Genomic DNA, 21,894 nt, shown 5'->3' with positions numbered 1-21,894 from the left:
GAAACTGCTTTAGCTTCAGGGTAAATTCACCTCTGGCAAAAGGGACTCCAGAGAGAGGAAAGCCCAGAGGCCACTGGCACCAGCTCCTCCACCACTGCCCTTGGTCCCCACTCACCTCCACTCTACCTGGGCCTCTAGTTGGGACAACATGGAATAACAATCATGGGCTGGACCCTGAGCCTTGTCTGCTCTGGGCTTAAACAAGGATGCTTTTAATACACCTGCCCCTCTGTTTGGTGTTAGGGTTTGGTAAATACTTCTGGCCATGTTTAGGATTCTTTCTCACTGCTTTATCAGGACGGGCTACCAATCGGCATGCAAACCTTTTCTACTATCGACTGAGAGAATCACATGGCTTCCCTCCACTATCCGTCAGTGCCGTGAACACTGCTGGTGGAGTTCCCAAGAGTGACCATCTTGGCATCCCCGAAGTCAACTCCTACTGGGTCACGAGGTATTATTCTTTTAACTGACTACAGTGCTAGATTTCTTTTGCTAATATATTGCTTTGAATTCTTTTATCTACATTCACAATGAAACCAGTCCTGAGTTTTCTTTGAGCTGCCCATTCTATAACGAGAATGACATAGATCTCTGTTCATTTGGAAGGATGTCTGTTATCTACTGATAGATAAATATAGATGGATGGATATAAAACATATCATATGATCCCATTTACTTTGAAAACTATACATTCATAGAATTCTAATGAGCAAATTTTAAAGATTTTTAAAGGGTGGGACAGCTGGTCTTTGTCTCTGTCTCCCCCTGTCTACACACGGCCAGGCCCCTGAGAGTCTCCCCTGAGCCTCCTGGAGCTGCCAGGTCCCCTGGTATTTCTTCCAAGACCCCATGGCTTCCCATGGCCCAGCCAGTGCTGGGTCTTCTCTCTCTGCCTCCAAAGACAAACAGCCCCCTGCCCCCCAAGGTTGGGACAGGGGCCAAGCTTATCCCAGGTGTTGGCTTTCTCCAACACGACTCTTCAGCAGGAGAACCCAGTCAAAGGTTCCAGAGTCCTGAGACGGGACCACGGCAAAATGAGTGTCAGGGAGAATAGAGGAAAGGTCATAGCCGCCTGGGCCCTGAAAGGCCTCCTGGAGGGGGTGACTTAGGTTTGAGGTGGGCCTCAAAGCTGTGGCAGGACATGATGTCAGCATCCACAGGCGGCCTGGTCCGGGGGCTCGGCCAGGCCCTGGCTGGGCTCCCCAAGGAGGCCACCTCCAGCCCAGTTCTGAAAACTTAAAGCCCAACCAGGTTGGCTCTTTCTCAAGATGTTCAAACCTATTTAAGAAAACAGAGTCGAACAAGCCCACGGAATCACAGGCTCTGCATGAGGCCGAACAGAACCCTCCAGGCCAGTGACTTTCAAATGCAACCCCCTCCAGCAGGGAGGGTAAGTGCACAGGAAGACTCCTACTTGGCCTCTAGAATCAGCCAGCCCAGACTCATTCCTGTCTGCTGTGTGACTCTGGACACATGGCTTAGCCTCTCTGGGCCTCAATGTTCTCATCTGCCAAATGGAGATAAGAATAACACCTACCTCACAGAGTCATCATAAGGATTTAATGAAATAATGCAGGTGAAGCAGCTGGCTCAGTGAGTGGCAGTCATAGAAAAACAGGGCTTATTCTGCTTTTCTTCATATCGGTGGGATTATTTGAGTAGAAGCGCAAACTCACCTAAACTAGCTACAGCAAGAGAAGGAAGATACTGGCAGGGGGTGAGGGGTGGGATGGGGGCATGGAAGTTGTTGAAAGGAGCCGGCGTGTACCTTCTGGAACCCCAGACCAGCGGACCAGGACCTAGTCGGCCTCAGGAAAGGGTGCAGCCAGGGCTAAGAGCCCTGCGGGGTGCCCAGCGGGGCTCCCCCGCTTCTCTTACCTTGCTGCTCTCTGCTGTCTCTTCATCTTCCTCACAGCCCCTGGCTCCGTCCACCTCTCCAGCCAGTAGTAGAAAGCACGGCTGTCAACAGCCTCCGGGGCCTCTAGATGTGAAGACAGCCGGCCTTAGCTGAAGTCTTTTGGTTCTGATTCCAAATTCTCTGCAGAAGTCAGAGATTGGCTCAGTGCGGTCAGGTGATCCCCACCTGGGGAGAATCAATATGGCAAATCCCGCCGGAAACCTGTAGCCAATGATGATGGAGAGCAGCTCCCGCAAGGGGGCAACACTCAACAAACAAAACAATAGGCGTCTCTTGCATGCTTCAGACTCTACCCCCAAGTCAGACTCAGGACCCCCACCCCACCTCTGTCACAGAAGCAAAGCAAATGGGTACTGCTCTCTTCCAAGCTGGCTGTCACAAAGCTTCCAGTCTGCAGTTCTGCCTCTTAGTGCTGGTGCTTTGAATACAGTGTATAAAGACGCTTCCTTTGAGCTGGGTGGGCACACCCTCCCCCAGTCTGAAAGAGGCTGCCTGCCACCCACCTGAGCCTCTTTCCACATGGGTTGCCTGCCTAGTCGCTGTGGCGTGTGAGCAGTGAGTCCTCGCTGGGTGAGTATTCACTTCAGTACTGGGGTTTTCTAGCCACCAGGCCACCATCGCCTGAGTCTCCAGCCTCTTGGAAGATGGCCTGTTAGCGGGGACTGGGCTGCAGGCTCGAGTCTGCATTTGGAGCTCCTGGAGCCAGAGGCTATGAAAGCTTAGGAGGTGAGGGCAGGGGTGCACAGGCGGTCAAGGGCGGCTGCCTGAGAAACCAAGGCCCCAGCTAGGCCCTGGAGGCCAGGCAACCCTGCCTCGTTGAAAGCCCAGGCCCGTGGGAGGCCCTTCTTTCAGAAGTTTCCGCAGTAACTGGCACTGTGCACAGCATCTGAGCTCTCACACAGGCTTTTCCTATCCATCGTTTGGAACCCTCATCATGCCCTTGAGAAGCAGGCGCCATTTTACAGATGAGAAAACCGAGGCTTCAAGTGACCCAGCATGTCTGAGGCAGAACTGGAGTCCCACACAAAGACCTGTGCCAGGTGGATCTCCCACTCTTTGCCTCCAGCCCCAGAGGGGGCTGGGAGTGAGGCCTGTGCTTTCCTTTGCTCGCTTCAGTATCCTGTCCTTTGTGCCTTCCAATCATCTCCAACAGCACTGACTCCATGGCCCCAGCCCGCCATGACTGACCGGCACATCCGTGTGATGTGACCTGTAGGCACGTGGGCTTTTGTTTCCCGAGAGCTCCCTTCAAGGGCCCCCTTAGTCTCTTAAGAGCCACCTCCTGGCCTTCGTTTACATCATTCCCCTGGCCTGGGAGCCCTGGGAATGGGCCCGCCCCTGTCCAGGCCTAGGTCAGAAGGCCGAGGAGAGCTCGGGCCGTTCTCCCTGTGGCCCCTCCACTCACAGTTCTGTCTCCTCAGTGACCAGAAGCTCCTCCGGGCATCTCAGTTTCTCCCGTGGACACACTGGGTAGGTGGGAGTTTCCAGAGTAACAGGAGAGCTGGGAGTGGGACGTGTCTGCCTGACAAGAAGCTGATCTAAAGGCAAGTCCATGGAAGCAGCCACGCTGAAGCAGTGACTGCCTCAGGAGAGGAGTGAAGACCCTCAAAGGCCCTGTGGAGACAGAACCAGCCATGTGCTTCATGTACACAGGCCTCTGCATATGCCGTTCCTTCTAGTAGGAATCCTTTCCTAACATCTGTCCTCTGTGTGGTCAACTTGGCCAGTCATGACCTCCAATGTCTGTTCCCCAAGTCTTCCTTAGCAATGGAACCCCCAAGCCTTAGCTAGCTGGGCACATGGCCACCCAAAATAAAGAATATGTTTCTCAGTCTCCCTTGCAGTTAGATTGGCCATGGGACAGAGCCTAGACAATGGCTTCCAAGTGCAGTGTACAACTTTCAGGAGTGTCCTTAAAGAGACATGGTTGCTGGAGCTCCAGCAGCCACCTTGCACCAGGAGGAGAGCCTGGGCTAGAGCCCAAGCACATGGAACAAGAAGATAGGAGGAACCTGGGTACCTGTCACCGTGGAGCACCCTATGAGCCCTGGGCCTCCCACCACCAGATTTCTACTTGAGTCAGACATAAGCTTCTATCTTGTTTAAGCCACTGTTATTTTGTGTTTATGTTTTCCTTCAGAGCCAAGTGTAAACCTAACTGATAAAACCAGCAAACTCCTTGTCAGTCTTTAAAACCCAGCTCAATTGTCACTTCCCTCAGGAAGACTTCCTAATTCCCAGGTAGAAGAAATCCCTCCTAGACTTGACCATGTTCCTATTTTTATTTGTATCCCTCTGTATTACAACTTTCCTGTTTGGGTGTCAGCTATACTTCTCCAGAATACTGAAATATCCAGCTCAGAATCCCTGGAGCCTAGTAATACTAATAGTAGTGAAACAACAGATAATATTTATTGAGGGTTTACAATGAGTCAGGCACTATTTTGAGTTTGTGTATATTACTGCATTTAATCCTCATAGGAATTGAGCATATGAGATAGGCATGAGCATTAACCTCATTTTCCAGATGAGAAAACCAAGGCACAGAGAGGGTAAGTAAATTGCCCGAGGTCACACAGCTAGAATGTGGCAGATCTGGGACTTAAATCTCAGGAGTCTGACCACAGACTTCAAGTTCTTAGCTTGTCATTTCTGTCATAGGAGCTCCATTAGCTTGTCATAGGCACGACTTCAAATGGGATGTGGGGGGAACCACACAACTCCCCTCACCTTCCTTAGAAAGAGTAAAACAGGTGGAAACACTCACCATCTGCCTGGGAACCATGGCAACCAGGGTTCAGGGCTCTGGAGGGGGTTAGAGGTCCCCGGGGACTTATAGAACCCAGGCATCCACGGGGCCACCTGTTTCAGTTATCTCTGCTGTGTAACAAACCACCCCATAGCTTAGTGGCTTGAAATAATGGTGATTTACTACTTCTCACAGTCCGTGGGCCAGCTGGGAGGATCCCCTGCTCCACGTGGAGTCAGCATGGCTGGGTCCAGCTGGGAGCGTGGCTGGGCTGAAACGTCTACAAGGCCTCCCTCATATGCCTGTGCTGGGGTGCCTCAGCTCCCCTCCACATGGCCTTTCTTTCCACATGGCTCCCATCACTCCAGTCTGCCCAGGCTGCTGTGCATGGCAGCTGGCCTCCAAAGGAAAGAGAGGAAGCAGAAGGCCTAGGCCATTTAAGGCTAGGCCTGGAACTGGCAGGGTCACTTCTGCCATATTCTCTTTGTCAAAGAAAGTCACAGGGCCAGTCGAGATTCAAGGCGGGGGTGGGGTGGGGTGGGGGAGGGAGTTGGGGGAACAGGCCTTCCTCTTTCCAGGAGGAGCATCCTATGTGTTCAGGTAGGGAGAAATTCTCGGCAACTGCCTTTGGAGAAAATGTACCATCCTACCTCACAGGATTTCAGGAAGGAGTCCCAGAAGGTGCCAAGTCCCAATGGCACCTGGACACAAAGACTAGGTCCCATCCTGCCTGGGCTGCATTCTAGCTATGTGACCCCGGGAAGATCACCCCACCTCTCTGAGCCTCTAAGTTTCAGGGATACTGGCCTTCCAGGGCATAGTGAGGATTCAAGGCAGTGAGGGCTAGGAGAGCTCTGAGAGGGGATGGGACTCCCCAGGGTCATGCCCTCTGTACATGGTGACACAGCCTTGGAACCCAGGTCGTCTCAGACTCCAAAGGTCACAGCCTTCCCAGCTGCAAAGGCCTGTCCTAGAGGAGCTTCAAAAATGAATTTCTTGACTTTCATGCTAGAAAAGGCTCTTGTGAGATGGAAGTTCTAATTAACCTTTTTCTAGGGAAGGACTGTTGGGGTTGGTCTGGGATTCCATACAGAGGATGAGCAAAAGCCCCAATGAGAAGGTCAGAATCAGGCCAGAGTGGTGGGAGTGGGGCACCAGCACGGACCAAACGTGCAGGGCCTGGCACCTGAATAGAGGGGCAAAACAAAACAAGCGTCAACCTCCCTGTCTGAGTCAGAGCTGCTATAACAAAGGATCACAGGGCTTCCCTGGTGGTGCAGTGGTTAAGGATCCGCCTGCCAATGCAGGGGACACGGGTTCAAGCCCTGGTCCGGGAAGATCCCACATGCCGTGGAGCAACTAAGCCCGTACGCCACAACTACCGAGCCTGCGCTCCAGAGCCCGTGAGCCACAACTACTGAGCCCACGTGCCACAACTACTGAGCCCGTGTGTCTAGAGCCCATGCTCCGCAACAAGAGGAGCCACTGCAATGAGAAGCCCGCGCACCTCAACTAAGAGTAGCCCCTGCTCACCGCAACTAAAGAAAGCCAGCGCACAGCGACGAAGACCCAACGCAGCCAAAAAATAAAAATAAATAAATAAATTTATGTAAAAATAAAAAAGTATCATAGACGGGGTGACTTAAAAACAACAGAAGTTTACGTCTCACAGTTCTGGACGGTGGAAGATCAGGGTGCTGGCATGACTGGGTTCTGGTGACAGCATTCTTCAGGGTTGCGGGCGGCCTACTTCTCGTTGTGTCCCCATATGGCAGAAAGAGAGCGAGAGTTCTCCGGGGCCTCTTTGATGAGGCACTAATCCCATACGTGAGGGTTTATCCGTCATGACCTAATCACCTCCCCAAGGCTCCACCTCCTAATATGATTTCAACATATGGATTTTGAGGGGACACAAACATTCAGTCCATTGCACTCCCTCACAGCTTGTCAACCTTCCATAGCTCTCTGTTGCCCACTTAGCATTGCCACGTTGGCATTCGGGGTTTGCCACCATCGGGCTCCCTGATGGAGCAGCCCAGGCTTACTTCCCACGTTGCCCTACGTGTACCAGCCACAAACAGCCCTTCCCCAAACACGCCTCGTAGTTGTACACCTCATGCCTGAGCCTGCTTTATTTGCCTGCGACACTTTCTTACTTCTTCGAGATTCAGCTTTGTGTTGCGCTTCTATGACTCATTTCTGACCTCTCAGCTCAGAACGTATTGTTCCTCCCCTGCTTTGTGCAGAGCCCTTCGCACTGCATCTACAGTCGAACTGGTCACATACACGTGTGCATCTGTCACTGATTGCCACAGTCATGCTGCATAACAAACAACCCAGAACCCCAGTGGCAAACGTTCTCTCAGCTCATGAGTTGGTTCATTGATTTAGCTCAGCTGATCCTAGCTGGGGTCAGCTGCTGACCTGCAATGGCCTCGGCTGGGATGATGGGGTGACTCGGCCCAGGGCCACATGTCTTAGTCACTCAGCAAGTTAGCTGTTATGTTCTCATGACCACAGCAGAAGAGAAAGGGCAAAAGAGGAAACTCGGGAGTGCTTTGTCAAGCCTCTACACCAAGTGGGCTAACATCCTACTGGCCAAAGCAAGTCACAGAGCTGAGCCCAGCATCAAAGATTGGGCAGAACACTCTATCCCGGGTTGGAGGGCATCGTGGAGTTACTGGGTGAAGGATGTAGATACACGGAGGGGTGAAGAATTATGGGACTATGAATACAATTGATCTTCCACAATGTCCATCTTTCCTACTAGACCATGCGTTCATTCCTCAAGGGAGGATTTCTCCTCACTGGGCTAAAAATTCTGTCCTAGGTTGATTGGACTTTGGTAGGAGGAGAAGGACCAGGGAACTCAGCTATTCCTATCTGTGACCTTGAGAAAAATATTTGACTCCGGCCAAAGTCTCAGTTTCCTCATTTGTGGAAAAAGGAAGACGGAAGCCTGCCCTCCTAGGGCACAGAATTGGGGGAACGATTGAGATCTGGGCTCTGCCCAGTTTCTGCTTCTGTAAATGGAGGTAATGATGGCTCCCACCCCACAGGGACGTGGCGAGGATTCAGTGGGACAATGTCAAGGGATTAGGGCCCTGCCAGGCAGGTAGCAAGTACTAGCCTTCAGGAGGAGTTGGTCTTTGCTACGCACTTGCAATATCCCCTCTCTTCCTTCCTAGCTCCTGTTAAGTGTTGTAACTTTGTACTGATGTGTGCAGCTATCTGTTTAAGGTCTTTCTTCCCCATGTGGAGTGGGAGCTCCATGAGGGCAGGCACCATGCTCAGTGCTGTATCCCAGTGCAGGACACAGAGAGGGTGCCTTGGAAGTATTTGTGGAATGAGTAGCTGCGTGAATGAACAGATGGATGAGGAAAGGCACGGTTTGGCAGGGGTAGAAAAGCCTGCATTATCAGGCCTGGGTGGCCTGTTTCAAAGTCCATTACCAAGTCCAATCTCTTTCCTTCCACAAATCTTCGATTTACCGAGAACCTGCCCCACCCACTCCCGGAACCTGTGCCAAGAGTATACCTTCTCCTAGGAGTTGATCCCTGAGAGGAGCCACCCACTCTGCATTCTGGTTCCTTGGTGCCCTGAAGCGTGAGGTCTCCCCTGCACGGTGGAAAGGATCACACAACCAAACCCACTGACCGCTCTCCCTACCCCTCACAATACCCTGCCAGGGAGCTGTCATGACTGCTGTTCCCATTTCACAGAGGAGGAAACTGAGGTTGCTAAGTGACCTAGCAGGTCAGTTCTGTATCACACAGAAAAAGCCAAGTAACCAGCCCAGAGCGCCCCAGGTGAGTGGATGCTAAGCAGAACTGAAGCCTGGGGTCCCAGTGCCCTGCCTGAGCTTCCGCCCCTGGAGAGAAAGAACCTCAGGCTGGAAGGGCCGGCAGAGATGGTCTCAGCCCTGGTTTCTGCCCTTAAGAGTCATGACGGCCAAGCACCAGCAGTGTTCAAAGTGCCCATCCCCGACCATCACTCCAGCCAGGAGGTGCTAGTCTCAGGCCACCAACTGGCCGCCTCAGCCTGGACCACCGCCACCATCAAGGGGTGTCTCAGTTATTTTTGCCAACCACAGTGCTGATGAGCTGTTATGAATGGTCTCGGATTACTTAGAAATGGGAAGTGAGGGTTAATCGATGTCATTTGGGAGTAACACCCACCTGTCTCTGTGAGCCTCTGCTTGGACCCTTCGTGCACATCTTAGAGCCCCCCTGAGGTGAGGCTCAGTATTTCTACTGGGCAGATGAGAATCTGAGGCTGGAGGTATTAAATTATTGGCCCAGGGACATCCCTGGCGATCCAGTGGTTAAGATGCCACGATTCCACTGCAGGGGGCGTGGGTTTGACCCCTGGTTGGGGAGATAAGATCCCTGCATGCTGCACAGCCAGAAAGAAAAGAAAAAAAATTATTGGCCCAAAGTTACCCCAACCAGGCAGTGGTAGAAGCCGGGGTATCTTAACTGGCAGTGACTTTGGAATCATTTCCCACTCATTTGTGTAAACTTAGTTGCTTGGTCTGCCCTGGACGAGGGGGAGGGGGAGGGGGAGGTCATTCCCTTTCAAAGGAATTTTTCTTCCTCAACAATTTGTCTGGCAAACATAAAGCTTTCAAAATATGCGATCACATTGGGGTGGGGGAGATAGAATGATTCCTTGGTGCACGTCCAGCTCTCATTCAGGGTTCAGGTCTACCCTCTAATGGGCCCTGGCCTTTGCTCCATCCTCTGGTATCAGGGAGCCCACCAACTCCAAGGTCACACCAGGGTGGCCTGGCCAAGTGCGCTGGACTTGCCCTCCCCGGGGCTCCCAGACACCGTCCTAAGTGTCCTCCGGAGCCAGAGACCTCCAGCTCGTCTCTCATTTTCTGAGGCCGGTTGCCTCTCTTCTCCCAGGGAGATCACATGTGCTCACGTAATGGAGCTGTGGTTTCCACTCCAGGCTCTGAAGCCAAACTCCACGGAGTTTCAAATATCCCCAAGGCCTTGGAGGAGGAAGGCCTCCGAGCATGGCCCAGGAAGGGGCTGCATCTGATCTGCGTTACCCAGTAGCTGCCACTGCCTCAAGCTCTGCCGGGGACCAGGGCCGGATGGAGACGGGGGGCCCACAAGAAACGGCTCAGCTCCCTTCCCGACGCTGAGGCCAGACGTCCCATTTCGGAGGGTGGCAGCTGAGGTCTGAGGTGGCACAGGCAGCTTCATGGCGGGACCGAGAGGGATCCGGGGCTTCTGATTAAATCAAGAGTTCTTTCCACTGCCCCACGCTAGATCTTAACACCTGGCAAGTCCAGGGCACGGCCTCTTCCCGGGACGAGGACATTGCCCCGCAGCCTCCTTGTCTGACCCTCACGCGGCCTCAAGACGACAAAGACAGGCAGCCACTGGCGGCCAGCCCAGGGGGAAGCAGAAAGGGGCGCTAAGGGTTCACGTGACTTTGATGCGAGATGAGGAAAACACCAGTGCCGCGAGAAGAAGTGATTCACAGGAGCACGGGATCCCCAAGCGGAGAACAGAACAAGGGGTTCTCAAAACACATGCTTTTTGACTTGCAAAAACTCCCTCCACCCAGCCCATCTTCACAGACTGGGTTCCGCCCACACGGCCTGAGCTCCCGGCCCAGCCTGGTCCTCCCTCCCACCGGGCGCCTGTGTCATCCCACTGGGTTCTCACAACAGTCGCATCTCACAGAGGCGGGAACCGGGGCGTCCCCTCTCTGAGCACGGACCCTCTGCTGGGATGGGGGGCCTGGCTGCTCATTCCAACTGCTTATCTCCACTTCTGAGGCTGAGCAGGGCACGCGGGGCCTCCCTCCTGGGGTGCGCTGGCTCTGCTTCCTGGTGCCCCCCAGAACTTTGTCCTGGGGTTCCACCCACGGTCCAGCTGGGCGAGGGGCAGAGAGCAGAATGGTGATGACCTGATTTTGTTTGTGTGCTTGTTCTTTGGCCCCTGAGAAGCCTTCAGAACAAAGTTTCATATAAATAAGAAAGACAAGAGGTGTATTTTTGGAGATGAGTTTTCTCCTACCCCCCATCCACATGCCAACAACCTAATGATTTAACCTTTTCTAAGTGCAAAAAATTTAAGTTGTGCTAGAAAAATGTCAACAATGCTTATTCTTTTTTTTTAATATAAGCTTATTTATTTTATTTATTTTGGGCTGTGTCGGGTCTTCGTTGCTGGGCGCAGGCTTTCTCTAGTTGTGGCGCACGGGCTTAGTTGCTCCGCGGCATGTGGGACCTTCCAGGACCAGGGCTCGAACCTGTGTCCCCTGCATTGGCAGGCGGGTTCTTAACCACTGCACCACCAGGGAAGCCCAGTGTTTATTCTTTATCCTCACTTTCTGGCCAAAAAAAAAAAAGAAAGAAAGAAAGAAAAGAAAGAGGAAGGAAGAAAGAGAAAGGAAGAAGGAAGGAGGGAAGGAAGGGAGGGAAGAAAAAACAAATGAAAACGTCCCCAGATTCATGAGTGCACAGATTAGAGAATAGGGGATCAGGAAATCTTGACATTACACGGTTCAGATAGCATCTGGGGAACACAGACTGATGTGGGTTTCCTGTTCCACCACAGAATCTTTAAGAAAATGAAGTCCTCAGGGCACATAGCCCAACCTAACATTAATTCTCTAAACCTTTGGCTGTATATTTAAAAATTTTCCCCATTATGCTTCTGAAACAAAATGAGAAATATTGAGAAAATTGGAAAAGTCAATTGCCAATATTCCTACTATAAGGCAATTAAACACACATTATACACACACACACACACACACTCCCATACACAATCATATATGTACAATTCAATATATATCTTTTTTCACTTTGCTGAAGACCAACAGACTCGCATTTAAATCCCAGCTCTGGGCACGTCACTTTAGCCCTCTGTGCCTTGGTTTCCTCATCTATAAAACAAGAAGACTGGTGATCTCGTGGAGAGCACAGGAGGCTCATTGGCTCACTGATGATGGCTGTTATTATTGCTGGTGTCCTGGGCTCTGCCCCCCCAGTCTCCCTCGGGAGCTCCGGTGGACCCAGAGAGCTCCCACACCTTTATTTATTCCGTAGCCCCTTAGAGGGTGTGTATGCTGTACTGGGTGACAAGGGCACAGAAATGAATGTGACCAGGGTCTGCCTTTGGTCCAGAGCTCAGTCCAGGAAAGGGGGAAGATATATAAACTGACAGGGGAGAACTTGGGTGACGAGAGTGATGGTGGCCACACAGACCGGTGCTGTGGGGCTGCACAGAAGGTGACAGAGCCACCGGTTCAGCAGAGGAGAGGGGGGGTGTGCCCGACACATGGTAGGGCACCTCCAGCAGAGGAAACAGCAAAGGCAAAGACCTGGAGGCCCCGGAGAACATGGCCCATCCTGGGATTAGCCAGTCTTCGACTCTGGCTAGAACAGCAGATGCTGATGAGAAACAAAGCTGCCGGGATTCTGAGTCTTGAGTGACATTTGAAGAGGGTTGGGGTTCATCCTTGCACCAACAAAAATGCTTTCAGCTGAAAGGAGCAGAAAACACTGATGCAACCAGCTTAGCAAATAAGAGATGTAAGTGCTCACGTGTCAAGGAGATGAGAGGAAGGGCATCCTGGGTTAGTTAACTCAGCAGCTCATCCACATCTTCGAGAACCCCATTAATACCTGCCTCTACTCTGCCATCTTCAGTGTGTCAGACTATTCTCAGACTTGTCCCCTTATAGACCTAATGTGGCTGCCATAGTTCCAACATCACATGTAGACATCACAATGTCCAGAGATGGAAGAGGGGCCATGATATGTTCCAGGTCTCTCTCTCTCCCTTTTACAATCAAGAATCTCCTTCCAGGGCTTCCCTGGTGGTGCAGTGGTTGAGAGTCTGCCTGCCGATGCAGGGGACACGGGTTCGTGCCCCGGTCCGGGAAGATCCCACATGCCGTCGAGCGGCTAGGCCCGTGAGCCATGGCTGCTGAGCCTGCGCGTCTGGAGCCTGTGCTCCGCAACGGGAGAGGCCACAACGGTGAGAGGCCCGCGTACCGCACAAACAAAAAAGAATCTCCTTCCAGATTTCCCCTAACTTCCCTCCACTTCTAACAGGACAGAAAGCATCCCATGCCTGTCCCTGAATCAATCTCTCATAGGAGGAATGGACCCATCATAAGTGGCTGAGGCCGGTGAAGAGCCTCTCCTGGAGCAGGCCTCTCCTGAAGCTGCAGTTGTGGGATACGGGGACAGAGGAAGTGTGGTTGCTCTGCCAGCAAGGGAGAAATGCCGGGGTGGATGTGGACGAGGCAGTGAGTGGTGTCTGCTAAAATCCTAAAAGCGCTGAGGAGGCATTAGTAACCTCTCTGTGCCTCAGTTTCCTCAACTATAAAATGGAAATAATGGTTCCTACCTCATAGGGTTACTTGTGAGGATAAAATCACATATCCCCTATAAAGCCCTTACAGCAGTGCCTGACACATATTCACCAGTCAATAGATATCATTCCCTCATCATCGCTAAATTACCATTCTTTCTAATCAAAATTTGCATTCTCCAAGTTCAGTGAGGTCCCAGGATGGAAGCAAATCTAGTAGTGTGACAACTGGGAGGACTCTTCTTCCCTCTCTGGGCCTCAGTTTCCTCATCTCCAAGGCAAGATGACTGGGCCAAGTGACCTCTGCACCCTGACCATCTCTGGGGTCCATGATCCACTCCAGCCTGTTCATCAGGCCTGGAACGCACTGTGCTTTAGCCACCCTCCAAGCCTCGCTCAGGCTGTGTCCTCAGTTTGGAATGGACTCCCATCTTTGAGACCTTCCTCAAATGCTCCATCTCAGGAACCCTTCCAACCCTGTGCCCCTGAATTCAGTTGAGCTAAGCCTGCCTCACATTGTACTCCCACCTGCCAGGAGCTGGTGGCATCTGCTCCCTGAGGGTGGTAAGGTGACGCACCTCCAGGACTAAAGGGGAGCCCAAGTTTGAGGTCTGAGTCTCCCGTGACCCGCAGGGGATGGTGCACAGATTGTCCACAGGGGCTCAGACTGTGTTCCTTCTCCCTTACTAACACCATGAGCGAGCGGGGAAAGTTGACTGAGGTCTTACCTTGGGCCAGGGAGGGTTTAAATCACTTTTCATGGGGTGTCTTATTTCATGCTTGTAACATCTACCCATGAAGTAGTTATTATTATTGTCCTCCCTCTACAGATGAAGAGATTAAATGACTGACCCAAGGTCACATAGCAGGTAAGTGATGGACCTAGGATGGTTCCCCACGTCTGTCAGGCTTCAGAGGCCCTGTTCCCTAAACAAACTTGGTCTCTTGGGAAACAGAACCAAATGCCCATCCCCCAGATAGCATTCTTTTCAATTTGTGAAGGTGGGTTATGTGGCCCAGTATGTGGTCTATCTTGGTGAATGTTCCATGTAAACTTGAGAAGATTGTGTAGTCTGCTGTTGTCGGATGATGTATTCTATAAATTAGATCTGGTTGGTGCTGTTTAGTTCAACTACATCCTTACTGATTTTCTGCCTACTGGATCTGTCCATGAATGATAGAGGGGTGTTGAAGTCTCCAAATATAATAATGGTTTTGTCTGTTTCTCCTTGCAGTTCTATCAGTTTTTGGCCTCATGTACTTTGATGTTCTCTTGTTAGGTGCATATACATTAAGGATTGTTATACCTCCTTGGAGAATTCATCCTTTTATCGTTATGTGATGCTCCGCTTTATCTCTGATCACTTTTCTTGTTTTGAAGTCTGCTTTGTCTGAAATTACAGCTTTCTCTGATTAGTGTTAGCATGGTCTATCTTCCCCTATCCCTTTACTTTTTTTTTTTTAAATCCCTTTACTTTTCATCTGTTTATTTTTAAAGTGGGCTTCTTGTAGACAAAAGATAATTGAGTCCTGTTCTGTTCTGCCTGATAGTCTCTGTTTTTTAACTGGTATATTTATACCATTCATATTTAAGGTAATTACTAATATAGTTGGATTAATATTTACCATGTTTATAATTGTTTTCTACTTGTTGCATTTGTTTCTTTTTTTTTTTTTTTTTTTTTGCGGTACACGGGCCTCTCACTGTTGTGGCCTCTCCCGTTGCGGAGCACAGGCTTCGGACGCGCAGGCTCAGCGGCCATGGCTCACGGGCCTAGCCGCTCCGCGGCATGTGGGATCTTCCCAGACCGGGGCACGAACCCGTGTCCCCTGCATTGGCAGGCGGACTCTCAACCACTGCGCCACCAGGGAAGCCCCTGTTTCTTTTTTTTAATCTTCCCTTCTTCTCCTGACTTATCTGGTTTTATATGATTCCATTTTCTCCCTGCTTTTAGCACATCAATTAAATTTCTTTAAAACTTTTTTTAGTTGTTGCCCTAGAGTTTACAATAAACATTTACAACTAATCTAAGTCCACTTTCAATAACTATATTGCTTCATGGTACCTTATAGCAGAGTATTCCCAATTTTTCTTCCCATCCCTTATAACATAGCTGGTATTCATTTCACCTATCCATATACTATAGTCACCCAATACTTATGTTGCCGGTTTTTTGCTATTATTTTTGCTGTTTTTACTTTGAACAGTTGTCTATTAGATCAATTAAGAATAAGAAAAATAAAAGATTTAATTTTATCTTCATTACTCCTTCTCTGATATTCTTCCTTTGCTTATGTAGATCTCAGTTTCTGACCTACATAATTTTCCTTCTCTTTGAAGAACTTCTTTTAATATACGTTGGAGGGCAGGCCCACTGGTAACAAATTCCCTCAGTTTTTGTTTGAGAAATTTTTACTTCTCTTTCACTTTTGAAGTATAATTTTCCTGGATACAGAATTCTAGGTTGATGGGGTTTTATTTTCTTTCAATACTTTAAAATCTTCACTTCATTCTCCTCTTGTTTGCATGGCTTCTGAAGAGAAGCCCGATATATCCCTCTGTGGGTAAAGTGTATTTTTCCTCTGGCTTCTTTCAGGATTTTCTCTTTGTCTTTGGTTTTCTGCAGGATTTCTCTGTCTTTGGTTTTTGAACAGGATATGCTTAGGTGTAGATATTTTTATATTTTTGCCTACTTGGTCTTCTCTAAGCTTCCTAGATCTATAGTTTGGTGTCTGTCATTAATTTTGGAAAATTACCAACCATTATTACTTCAAATATTTCTTCTACTTCTTCTTCTTCTCTTTCTTCTCCTTCTGGTATTCCCATTATGCATATGTTACACCTTTTGTAATTGTCCCACAGTTCTTTTTGTTTTTTTCCATTCTTTTTTCTCTTTGCATTTCAGTTTGGGAAGTTTCTAGTGACATATCTTCATGTTCAGTGATTCTTGCTTTGGCCATGTTCAGTCTACTGATGAGCCCATTAAAGACATTCTTTGGGCTTCCCTGGTGGCGCAGTGATTGAGGGTCCGCCTGCTGGTGCAGGGGACGCAGGTTCGTGCCCCGGTCCGGGAGGATCCTGCATGCCGTGAAGCGGCTGGGCCCGTGGGCCGTGGCCGCTGGGCCTGCGCGTCTGGAGCCTGTGCTCCACGACGGGAGAGGCCACAACAGTGAGAGGCCTGCGTACTGCAAAAAAAAAAAACAAAAAGACATTCTTCATTTTGGTACAATGTTTTTGATTTCTCACATTTCCTTTCGATCTTTTCTTAGAGTTTCCATCACTTTATTTACATTCCCCATGTATTCTTGCATGTTATTTACTTTTTCCATTGGAATACTAACCAAAGTTATTTTAAATCCTCTATCTGTTTAATTCCATAAATCTTTGTGATATCTGAGTCTGGTTCTAACACTTGCTTTGTCTCTTCAGACAGTTTTTTCTTGTCTTTTAGCATGCCATTTAATTTTTTGTTGAAAGCCAGACATGATATATCAGGTTATGGGTACTGAGGTAATGAGACTTTTAGTACAAGGCTTTATGTTAATCTGGCTAGGAGTTGATCTGTGTTTAAGGTTTGCTGTAGCTGTAGGTATCAGAGGCTTCAGTTCCCTAGAATTTCCTTGTCTGTTTGTTTTCTCCTCCCCTGTTATCTTTGGGTTTCCCTAAGAACTCTTTCTTAGAAAGAGCCTGTGTCTGCAGCTCTTTCAGCTGTAATCCACTGTTATTATACTGAAGACCTGCTGTATTAGCAGTAAGATGTTGGGGAGGGAAAACATTCTATATTCTTATTATTAAATCTCAGATTTTTTTTTTTTCTTTGCGGTTCGCGGGCCTCTCACTGTTGTGGCCTCTCCCATTGCGGAGCACAGGCTGCGGACGCACAGGCTCAGCGGCCATGGCTCACGGGCCCAGCCGCTCCGCGGCATGTGGGATCTTCCCGGACTGGGGCACGAACCCGTGTCCCCTGTATCGGCAGACGGCCACTCAACCACTGCGCCACCAGGGAAGCCCAAATCTCAGATTTTTTAGTTGGTCTGAGTCCCTGGGCTGTGACCTTTAGAAGCATATCTTAGCCCTTATTTTTTTCTCCCCTTAAATGGGACAGTATGGCTAAAGAGGGCTGCAGTTGTTTAACTGCCCTTCCTCCAGGTCAGACAAGGCTCTGGTAAAGTAGTTTCTCAGAGGGATAGGCCTTTGTTATGGAAAAAGTTCTGGGCGTATTTCAAAGGTCTATTTCTCCTGCCCAAAAGAGAGGGGATTTTTCTCTGATCTTTACCATGTGAACCTGGTAGGGTTCCTGGGGGTAAGACTCCTGAATGTATGGTAGGCCTAAGACTGGGCCTCTATTTGTTTTTTTGTTTGTTTTTGTTTTGTCTTTAATATTTATTTATTTTCATTTTTGGCTGCGTCGGGTCTTAGTTGTGGAACACGGGCCCTTCATTGCGGTGCACGGGCTTCTCTCTAGTTGTGGTGCACAGGCTATGTAGTTGCAGCGTATGGGCTCCAGAGCAAGTGGGCTCCGTAGTTGTGGCTCACATGCTTAGTAGTTGTCGTGTGCGGGCTTAGTTGCCCCGCAGCAATATGGGATCTTAGTTCCCCAACCAGGGATCGAACCCACGTCCCCTGCATTGGAAGACGGATTCTTAACCACTGGGCCACCAGGGAGGTCCCCCCTAAAAACTATTTGAAGTTTTTAAATTTCAAGCTAGTCCACACTCAGCTTCCAGCAGTTCATCAAAATTACTGTTTAATAATAATTTAAAAATAAAGAAAAATTAAAAAATAAAGATAATAAAATTAAAAAATAATAATAAAAAAATAAAGAGGGAGGGAGGAAACTTTGGGAGGTGATGGATATGTTTACGGCATAGATTGTGGTGATGTTTTCATGGATGTATATGTATATACAAACTCATCAGGTTGTATACATTAAATATGTACAGCTTTTTGTATGTCAATCATACCTCAAAAGAGCAGTTTTAAAAATTACCATTTAATGTAACCAACAAGGGCTTAATCTCCAAAATATACAAACAGCTGATACAACTCAACAACAAAAAACCAAACAACGCAATCAAAAAATTGGCAGAAGATCTAAATAGACATTTCTCCAGAGAAGACATACAGATGGCCAACAAACACATGAAAAGATGCTTGACATCACTAATTATTAGAGAAATGCAAATCAAAACTACAAAGAGGTATCACCTCACACCGGTCAGAATGGCCATCTCAAAAAATCTACAAACAATAAATGCTGGAGAGGGTATGGAGAAAAGGGGACCCTCCTACACTGTTGGTGGGAATGTAAGTTGGTACAGCCACTGTGGAGAACAGTACGGAGGTTCCTTAAAAAACTAAAAATAGAACTACCATATGACCCAGCAATCCCACTCCTAGGGATATATCTGGAGAAAACCATAATTTGAAAGGGGGCATGCATGCTGATGTTCACTGCAGCACTATTTACAATAGCCAGGACATGGAAGCAACCTAAATGTCCATCGGCAGAGGAATAGATAAAGAAGATGTGGTACATATGTACAATGGAATATTACTCAGCCATAAAAAAGAATGAAATAGGGACTTCCCTGGTGGCGCAGTGGTTAAGAATCTGCCTGACAATGCAGGGGACACGGGTTCGAGCCCTGGTCTGGGAAGATCCCACATGCCGTGGAGCAACTAAGCCCATGCGCCACAACTACTGAGCCTGTGCTTCAGAGCCCGCGAGCCACAACTACTGAGCCCGCATGCCACAACTACTGAAGCCTGCGCGCCTAGAGCCCGTGCTCCACAACAAAAGAAGCCACCGCAATGAGAAGCCCACGCACCGCAACAAAGAGTAGCCCCCACTCCCACAACTAGAGAAAAGCCCATGCGCAGCAACGAAGACCCCAGGCAGCCATAAATAAATAAATAAATTTATAAAAAAAAAAAGAATGAAATAATGCCATCTGCAGCAACATGGATGGACCTAGAGATTACCACACTAAGTGAAGTAAGTCAAAGACAAACAAATACCAGATAATATCACTTAATGCGGAATCTAAAATATAACACAAATGAACTTATCTACAAAACAGAAACAGACTCACAGACATAGGGAACAGACTTGTGGTTGCCAAGGGGGAGGGGTTTGGGAGAGGGGTGGAGCAGAATGTTGGGGCTGGTAGAGGTACACTATCCATACAGAATGGATAAGCAACCAGGTCCTACTGTGTAGCACAGGGAACTACAATATAGTCAATATCCTGTGATAAACCGTAAAAGAAAAGAATATTAAAAGGAGCATATGTATATATATGTATAACTGAATCACTTTGCTGTACAGCAGAACTTAACATTGTAAATCAACTGTATTTCAATAAAATTTTAAAAATTAAAGAAAACTAAAAAACAGAATATATATACATATATACGTATGGATATAACTGAATCACTTTGCTATATACCAGCAACTAACACAACACTGCAAATCAACTATACTTCAATTAAAATTTTTTTTAATTAAAAAAATTACAATTTAAGTGTTCCTAACAGTTACTAGCTTTGGTAGCTTTTGCTTTCGGTAAGCTGATCTTAGCTGTGATTCTCTGTATCCACCTGCTTTTCCAGATTTCAGAGTGGCAGTCTGCCCTGGGACCTTAATTCTCTGATGGATCTAAAAGTTTTGACTTCCAGTTTGTTCAGCTTTTTCTCGTTGTGAGGATGGGAGGGACAACTTCCAAGCGCTTTATACGTGGGCGCTGAAACCAGAGGTCCCCCCTCCTGGGGTCTTAACAGATTTGCCAAAAGCCTGCCTTCCAGTCATGGAACAGAAGGAAGGGCAGACTGTTTTGGGGGCAGTGGGGGGCAAAGCCTGGAGCAGCTAACCTCACTACAGGTCCACTCAGAAGACCCTCCCTGTTCCTTGCAAGAGTGAGGTAACACCAGGGGAAACTGAGGTTCTGGGGAAAGAGTCGTGAACCACATCCCCAGGACGCATCTGCCTCCTCATCCCTCTGCCAACTCTGACCTTCTGGATCCCCCTATCTCCTTGAGGGACCAGCTTGAGCTGTAGTGGAGGTGGAAGCATGGGGTCACACGAAGTGGGTATGGGACTGAGGTCAGGCTGGCCAGGCAGACCCATCAAGCACTAGCTCTATCCTTCACTAAGTGTGACCTTGGGTTGGTCACTGCACTTCTGGGGCCTCAATCCTTTCTGTAAGCTAATAACCGTACCTCCCTGGTACAACTGTGGAGACGAGGGAAATGCCTGGCACTGAGCCTGGCATATCACAGGTATCATACAAACACATTTCCTTCTTCCCCCTCACAGGAGCCCCTGTCACCTTCAGAAGCCAATCCAGTAGCCCTGCCTTGGCCCCTGACACCTCACAGGTCAGCCCCACCTTTCCTCCATCCCACTCCAGCTCAAGGGCCAGCCAGAGGAGGGAAAGAAGGCAGGCTGAAAGCAAGTAGCTACTGTTCGTGGAGTTATGTACTAGGCACTGTTTCTAGTACTTTATGTGTATTCACAGATTTAATCTGCACACACAAAATTGTATGATCTAGGAAATATTGTTACCCTATTTTACAGAAAAGGAAAATCAAGGCACTGAGAAGTTTACAACAATAATTCCAGTAAGTGGCGGAGCCTGGGTTTGAACCCAGAGTGCACATTCTAGGAAGAGAGGGGAAAGGAGTGAAGATCCTGGAACTTGAGAAGAGGGCTCATTAGAGGGAGAGTCCCTCCCATTGTATTATTGATACTTTGGCTGTGGGTTTTAAGGGCTGGAGGCTCCCTCCAGGGTCCTCAGGGGATGCTTGTGCTAACACGGGAGCCGGAGCCCCACAGGAGCTGGGCTGAGGCTGGTGCAGATCCCAGATCCTGTTATCCTGTCCCTCTGTGTGGCAGGAAGAGGCTGGGGCACATGCCTGTGTGCCCCACCCCACGCTTCTTCAACCCGAATGTGCACACAAACCCAGAGAGATCTTTTTAAAATACAGGTCTGTATTCAGCAGGTCTGGGGCAGGATCCTAGATTCTGAATTTCTAACAGTCTCCTGGGGAAGTTAGATCCTGCTGTTCCAGGGACCACATCTGAAGAAACAAGATTCTACAGGACCCTGCATCTCAGGCCCATCTTCTTCCATCATTCTTATTTCTCACACTCCACCTGCCTGATTCCCCCTGTACTCCCAGTTCTGGAGTGAGAGTTCTCCCCACCGCCACCTCTTATGAGGCAGGGCAGCCTCTGAAGGGCATTTATGAAAAAGCTACCCTGGGAAAGGTCAGCCCTGTAAACTAGTTCATCGACATGGGCCAAATGTGAGTTGGGCCCAGCATCTCCCATCACCTCTGAGGTCCCAGAACACTGGCTTCTGGCTGAAAAGCAGCGCTTATGTCACCTGTAAGATGGAGAGATGATGACAACCTGAGCTCACAGGGTTGATGTGGGGATTAAATGAGTTAGCACGTGGAAAGCGGTTAGCCTGGAATCTGGCACACAAGAGGCACTCCTTAAGCATTACCTCTGAATTTTGTCAATAAATAACCAGCAAATGTGGGTTTGAAGTTGACTTACCGATAATGAAGTGCAGCGGTCCTCAAACCTGAGTGAGCATCAGAATCACCTGGAGGGCTTGTTAAACCACAGATCTCTGGACTCCACCCCCCAGAGTTTCTGATTTAGTAGGGCTGGGGGGTGGGGGCTGAGAACCTCCATTTCTGACCAGTCCTCAGGTGATGCTGATCCAGGCGCCAATTTTGAGATCCTCTGATCTAGGGGAACTCCTGCCCCTGCCCCATGACGGGAAGCCTAGAGGCCAGGCCAGAGCTGGCAGTGCCAGGGCAGGTCAGGCCGAGAGGTAGGAGCCCTCCCGGCAGCCTGGGC

Source organism: Phocoena phocoena, chromosome 2, assembly GCF_963924675.1.
Source record: "Phocoena phocoena chromosome 2, mPhoPho1.1, whole genome shotgun sequence".
Classification (NCBI taxonomy): Eukaryota; Metazoa; Chordata; class Mammalia; order Artiodactyla; family Phocoenidae; genus Phocoena; species Phocoena phocoena.
The sequence above is the reverse complement of the archived record's forward strand: the minus strand, read 5'-3'. Positions refer to the sequence as shown.